Genomic DNA, 7,033 nt, shown 5'->3' with positions numbered 1-7,033 from the left:
ATTGACAACTACAAAAGACTGGTTTGTGTGTCTTATGATCCAGCCCTATGAAATATGTGCATGTAAAGGTAAAATGTGTTTTTTCAATCGAAACAAATCTGGAAAGTTCTAGAAACATCAGTTTTTAAATGCATACCTACAAACACTCACTGTAAGATGGTGGGTCAAAACACTACTGCCAAGTTACTCGAGGTCATAAGGTTTAAATTACTATTAGCAGCCACAAGGGACAGGAAGTACATCAGGTAGCACAGGATGTTATAATTCTCCTCAGGGAGACTGCTCAGGATGTTCTTCAAAGTCAGATTCAGTTCTCCTTATTTGGAATCTGCAGGATGAAGTCAGGATTAAAAAAATATTCAGTCAGATTTTATAAATTTGCATTGTTGTGAAGCAAGAACCAACGATTTTCACTTAGCATGCTGCACGTTGCACAGTAGCGTGAGAAAAAAGTTAATTCATTTGAGAGTGTGTGTGTGTGTGTGCATACCCCTGAAGACTTCCAATAATTGTGTCCTGTGTGTATCTGGTATCAGTCCACTTGGCAGTTCCCTAATATTAGGAAAAGTTTTAATAAGGAGGCCAGAGTTGGAATATCTTCATCATCGAGGTCTGAAACCTCCCCTTGATCAAAACTCTAACTCAGCGCTTGGCAGCGTTTCACAAACCAACCAACTCTGAACAGCCCAGTCTGATTGAGTCCTAAACACACACACACACACACACACACACACACACACACACACACACACAAAGACAAATTTGACAAATACACACAATCTTGCATAATCCATGCATTACAAGTGACTATGAGAGAAACACTGTCAAACACATCACTTCAGTCTATTACGATGGACTTCAGAGGATGAACTTATGCCAATTTCAACCATAAGACATGGGGTACATCATATGCCATTGCCTGAACCTTGGATTTAGGATAGACCTCACCGAAATTACCGGCCGGTTGAACTGCGATGCACCTCACTGATCTCTGCCTGCATTACCTTGGTCTAATGCTACACTCTTATAATGGAATACATAGACTATCATTTAATTGTCAACAAAAGCCTTCATCAACCAACTAACAAAGGACAATTGCATCTATGTGAACTTCTGCAGTTAATCCAGGATGAAGTTCAAAGACATTAGTCATTAATCTTACAGTTCTTACAAAATCTTTGTTTAAACACTGTCCCTTAACACTTACTTAGTTTAATAGTTTTAAACCATGACTTGCACTATACATAATTAAGTAATATTGGCATTATATTCATGATGTTAGCCAGAGGGGAACTGGCCCCCACAGTGAGCCTGATTTCTCCCAAGTTTAATTTTCTCCATTAACCAACATCTTATGGAGTTTTGTGTTCCTTGCCACAGTCGCCTTTGGCTTGCTCACTGGATTTCTAAATACAATTATTATTTCATTACTTATTTTTAAACACAATTCACAATCTTATTTTATCAAACTACACAATGATGACTCTAAGAATTATAGATATTAGTTTCATTTTCTGATAATGCATGATTTTCTGAAAAGCTGCTTTGAAACGATGTGTGTTGTGAAAGGCCCTATAAAAATAAAAATGACTTGACTTGACCTGACACATTCACACACCACTCACCATGCTTCTCCACAAACTGCACTATGTGCCAGAGAACTAGTGGAAGCCCTTGCCTCATCTGACCGCTCTTTTGCAGAATGATCAGGGACATGCCAAACACAGTTGTGTGTGCTTCCACCTGCAGAAGTGAGAGAGTCAAAAGTTCAGCAAAAAAAGAAAGAATTGTGAGGCTTCACTTGGAATTGAACTGGACAGCACTGAGCTTATGAGAAAGTCCAGTTACATAAAGCTGTCTAATAAGGGAACATTTTAATAGCACTTCAGAATGTATCAACAATATTTTCAGCGAGTCCACTGTATTTCGCTAAGTGGGCAGAATTTCCGGTTGGCTAGCGGAAGTGCGATTGGTTGGTGTTGTGTGTGTAGTAGGTGTTGTGCCAAAATGTGTGCCCCAGTCAGATTCTGACTGCCCCTCAAGTGCACGCGCATGACGTCATTTGATCACACTGGTGCGGCAAGTTTAGCGCTCTTCTGTCTACATTATAATCAATGTTTTCCACACAACTTACACCAAGACAACATCAACAAAGTGTTGCGGAAGTATATTTAAAAGCATTAACTGAATTAATTCATTTGATTAAAATTGTGCAGTTTCAGAAAATGTCCAGCTGCCTCCTGTTTGTGATGTATGCAGCAGTCCAGACACTCAGTATGTTGCTATTTGCATTTTGCATATATTTTGTACATGTGTGATGTGCATTGCTGTATGTTGCCTTTGTTGTGTAAAATGTGTACATCGTGTGTAATGGTGTAATTTGAATGTTAAGTTTATTGCACATGGGTGCAACATTAAAGTAATTTTACCCGTGTAATGATGAAAACAGTGAAAATGAAGTTGAAGTAAATCGACACGCAGTTATGTCGCCATTTCCAGTCATTTTAATGTAACATCAGCTATATCTACTCTTGCAATTGCACCTAAATATGAACAACATTAATAAAAATGTCTTTTATAATCAGCTTTATTCTGTTTTACACATGCAATTTAAATACATGTACTAAAGTACTATTGTAAAACTTATGTATATAGAACAATACCCTACATAAGACAAAAAGAAACATTGTTAGTGATAGACACTAAGGGATGTTGACAAATCGAACAATGGAAGGGATTATCTAATTGCACTAGAAATGAGTGCAGTTAATGTCTGTGGATGGTACAGTCGCACATATTCTCAAAAAAGATAAAGGATATAAGAATTTTACTCTATACTTTAAATTTATACCCCTTGTGCAATATGTATTTTTTACTACTCTATTAATTGCAATGTAATCAGATGTGCAATAAGTTTTTTTTTTTTTTTTTTTGTACAAAGTTTATTCTTTTCTCTGCTCCCAGTACATTTCACCTTGCCATACCATATTAATTGTTATATCAATAGCAATTAACTTTAACAGGATGTTAAAGGAGAATCTTTTTTTGGATACACCTTCCAAAATCACAGGTACATCAAACTGTCCTGAAAAGCAGCCTCAAAGGGAACTGTTTTCCAGGGGGGCAGTATAATCTTGACAGGGACGTTGTTACACCTGCTGTAATAATATTGCCATCCCCAACTCAGCTTTACAAGTTCAAAGGTTCATTGAACTTATGGTGCTGACATTTCTAGTTATGGAGCTTGTGTCCTGAAAAGCATGAGACTCTACATTCAAAGGGAACTGTTTACCAGGGGGCAGTATAATTTCAGCAGGGCCGTTGTTACACCTGCCGTAATAATATTTCCCTCCGCAACTCAGCTTTACATGTTCACAGATACATCATATTTATGGTGCTGACATTTGTAGCTATGGAGGTTGTGTCCTGAAAAGCATGAGACTATACGTTCAAAGGGAACTGTTTTCCAGGGGGCAGCATAATTTCGGCAGGGCCGTTGTTACACCTGCCGTAACAATGTTTCCTTCCCCAACTCAGCTTTACAGGTTCACAGATACATCATATTTATGGTGCTGACATTTGTAGCTATGGAGGTTGTGTCCTGAAAAGCATGAGACTATACGTTCAAAGGGAACTGTTTTCCAGGGGGCAGCATAATTTCGGCAGGGCCGTTGTTACACCTGCCGTAACAATGTTTCCTTCCCCAACTCAGCTTTACAGGTTCACAGATACATCATATTTATGGTGCTGACATTTCTAGCTATGGAGGTTCTGTCCTGAAAAGCATGTGACTCTGGCTTCAAAGGGAACAGTTTACCGGGGGCAGTATAATTTTGGCAGGGCCATTGTCACACCTGCTGTAATTATATTGCCCTCACCAATTCGGCTTTACAAGTTCACAGGTTCATTAAAATTATGGTACTGACATTTCTAGCTATGGACTGTTGGGTGCTTCATTCAGGAGTGGGTTTGGTAATTAGCAATAATTAATAATTATCAAAGATAATTATTAATTGGCCCAGTGACAAATAAGGTTTTCAATTGACCAAAAATTTAAATAGGTTAAAACTGCACATCAAAATAATTTTTGCCTTTATGAGGATGTTATTGCCTTACTAAAATCTTATTTTCAAACAATGTATTTTAAGTGTTTTCATTGAGAATCATGTGATGACACCAGTCAAAATGTCATACGGGATAACATTAATGAATTTTCAAAATATATTGTAAGGGACTCAACATGGAGGTGAAGGTTGAATCCATATGCAAGAAGTTTATTACAATCAGCAAACAAATCCAAGACACAAGACACAAACACATCAACTAAAACCTCAGTAAACAGTCAAAGTAAGTTTTTAATACACATTTGAGTGATTTTGAGAACAAAGAGTTCAGTTTACCCAACTTTTAAAATAAAAAATAAAAACTTCTCTCCACAAATCTCATGTCAAAAATATTCAACCCCCAAAGTCAATCATTTGTGAAGCATCCTTTATCCTTAATAACAGCAAATAAATGTTTCAGGTAAGTGTTCTCAGGCTTCGGACACCTCTCTATTAGAATTATTACACATTTCTCATGAGCAAAAGCTTCCAGCTCTTTGACATTTTTTGGTTTCTGTTCTGCCACTGCTTCCTTGAAATCCCAACAAAGGTTTGCAATGGGATTTTAATGATGGATTGAAAGGGCCATTTAAGGACATTCCACGACCTACCCCTGAACCAGATTTTGGAAAACTTGGATGTATCCTCAGTGTTATTGTCTTGCTGGAAAGTCCAGTGATTACCAAGCTTCAATTTACACACTGAAGGCATCAAATTTTTCATGCCAAAATGGCCTAATACCTGAAAGAATCCATGGTGTCAGTCACATAGTCAGGACAGCCGTTTCCTGCAGCTGCAAATCACCCCCATAACAGGACTGACCCACCTTCATGCTTGACTCTGGGGATGGTGTCATTCTTGTCATCACCTTGTCATCTTACTCCAGACGTACTGCTGACCCATGGGTCTAAAACTCATTTTCAGTTTAGTGTCATACGTCTATAAAACCTTCTTCCAGGACTCCACAGGTCTTTCCTAATTACTTCTTGAATATTCAGTCAGCTGGAGTCAACATTTCCCTTGGTGAAGTTTTGCTTTCTTCCACACCCCAAGAAAGTTGCAGTTGTACCATATTTAAAAAATTTATGAATGGTGCTGCCAACTTTGTCTATTGGAAATTGAAGTGCTTTGGAAATGTACTTTTAGCCATGACCTTTCTTGTGTAATGAAATAATCTCCTCTATTAGCTTTTGAGACAGCTTATTTTTAATTGCATTTTGAGCTTCAGTTAGCATATTAGCTTACACAAACTGGGACTAGCTAACTAGCTAGTCTGGTTGTTGAAGAGAATTTGGTATAGTTAAACTTACATATTTTGCAAAATTTTTATTCTAATCACTTCTTGCATATTTTATGCCGACAGGTTTAACATGTTAAGCTTGGGCAGAGCAAGCAAGTAAGCAAACCTATGGAAAATTTGTCAGTAGGAAAGTAAGCTACTCACTCACCTCAAGGGCCGGTTGCACCAGCTATTAAGTTTCAACTTAGCCTAGTTGTGGCGTAAATGGGCACTAAGTCACAATTTACGCACTACTAAATATTTGAGCATTGCACCATTAAACTTAGGTAGGACGTAACCTTACGTATAAACTAAATATTTACGGAAGCCTCTGACCAGGAGTAACTGATGGAATAAAAAAGCAGACTCACTTAATGACATCAATGAGCTCATGTTTTGGTTGACAAGCTTCAGTCCTTTCGACATATCCTATATGATGATGTTGGCATTTACACTCGTTTATATTTACAGGAGAAAATATTATGTAAAAAACGTACTTCTTCAGCATGAAACCGATCTAACGGTGCACTTTCCTGTGTACGCTGCCCAGTGTCAAGTTTCAACATATACTAAACAGATGTTAAAATGAATAAATATCTGTTGTATTAGTACTTATTTATTTATTGCCCCTTGTCTTTTTAGATACAGTTATTAAATATTGTTATTTACATAGGCTAAATATACCATTAATTAAATCTCATTTTATTACGTATCGTATTTCAATGAGGATATAATTTATTACAGCTGACAGTTACGTGAGTAAACAAGGTTTGAACATCAACTGTAACAAGATAAAACTGAAATGCACGGCTTTTTAATACTTCTGTGTACAAATGTGATGGCTGTTTATTGGATCAGTACAGGTAAACGTCATATTATGCGACTATGCATTACTTTACGGAGAGCTTACGACCCTAAGTCTTGCCTTAAGAACAGGTGGTGCAACCAAATTAAGCACTGACTTAGTTACAAACTAACTAGTAGTTACTAAGCCCTTAGTGTGAACTTTAAATCTTAACTTACGTGAGAACTTACACACAGCTGGTGCAACCCTACCCAGTTGAATTTCCCGCCACTGAAGCAAGAAAAAAACTGCATGGTGATGTCACTAGAGTGGATGGCTTTTTCTTAAAGGGGTGGATTCCCCAATATGACAGGTTGGACAATCATTTAATTTAATTATAATTTAATAATTAAATATTATTATTAATATATAATTTGTTAGTATTTAACTAAACAATGTTCCTTAATGTGTTAGTATCACAATAAGAATGGAAATTATACAAATAAAAGCGGAAAACTGTATAAAAAGAATATAATGTCAAACATGTGTCATCCGGGATAACGGATGACATTATGGGCTAAAAGAAAAAAACTGTTATCCTATATGACAAAACTCAGTTTGAACCTTAATCAGGCAGTTGTTTTGGCTACCTATAGAAATCTGCAACCTTGACCTTCAACTTCCAAGAATGTAAATTCATATTAAATAAACACATTTGCATAAAATTAACATTATATATGTCTTTTTAACGTTATCTCAAATGACACAGGATTTTACTACATAGTGTACCAGTGAGCGAAAAGGGTAAATTAAAGACATTTTAAGAGAGACTTACTAATCTTTCACCATTGTTTGGGGGTCCTTCAG

The 7,033-nt window shown here is 36.9% G+C and overlaps 1 long non-coding RNA gene across 1 annotated transcript; it reads right to left on the bottom strand.

The window, feature by feature from the left end:
* Positions 1-169: 169 nt before the first annotated feature.
* LOC127419451 (uncharacterized) lies at positions 170-7,033 on the bottom strand. Its single transcript, XR_007893673.1, has 4 exons — positions 7,002-7,033; positions 1,626-1,743; positions 491-702; positions 170-328 (listed from the first exon to the last, which is right to left on the bottom strand). It is a non-coding gene; the product is annotated as an uncharacterized LOC127419451 (long non-coding RNA).

This window comes from Myxocyprinus asiaticus, chromosome 28, assembly GCF_019703515.2.
Source record: "Myxocyprinus asiaticus isolate MX2 ecotype Aquarium Trade chromosome 28, UBuf_Myxa_2, whole genome shotgun sequence".
NCBI lineage: Eukaryota > Metazoa > Chordata > Actinopteri > Cypriniformes > Catostomidae > Myxocyprinus > Myxocyprinus asiaticus.
The sequence above is the reverse complement of the archived record's forward strand: the minus strand, read 5'-3'. Positions and strand labels throughout refer to the sequence as shown.